Here is a 325-nt window from a genome sequence, read left to right on the forward strand (position 1 = left end):
ATAACAAAGAGTGAAAAATTTAAGGGGGTCTGAATACTTTCCGTACCCACTGTATATAGTTGCTATATGATTTTTTAGAGATGAAGTTGTGTTTGATTAAAGTTTGATAGGATGTTTTTCTCTCAGAGCCGTGTTTGAGGTGAGGCAGATCTATAATGACCGGAGCGTTTCATGCGTCTGCTGTTCTCTCTGATGTTAATTAAATGATTGAGTGAATGGCTCGTGTGCCGCTCACACATTTCATTAGCCCTTCAGACCCCTGATTATTCCTCTCACCACAGAAAAGCTCTCGTCTTTTTACTATTTACAATCTGTGTGTGTGTGT

This window comes from Sinocyclocheilus rhinocerous, unplaced genomic scaffold, assembly GCF_001515625.1.
Source record: "Sinocyclocheilus rhinocerous isolate Xijiao unplaced genomic scaffold, SAMN03320098_v1.1 scaffold151, whole genome shotgun sequence".
Taxonomy (NCBI): Eukaryota; Metazoa; Chordata; class Actinopteri; order Cypriniformes; family Cyprinidae; genus Sinocyclocheilus; species Sinocyclocheilus rhinocerous.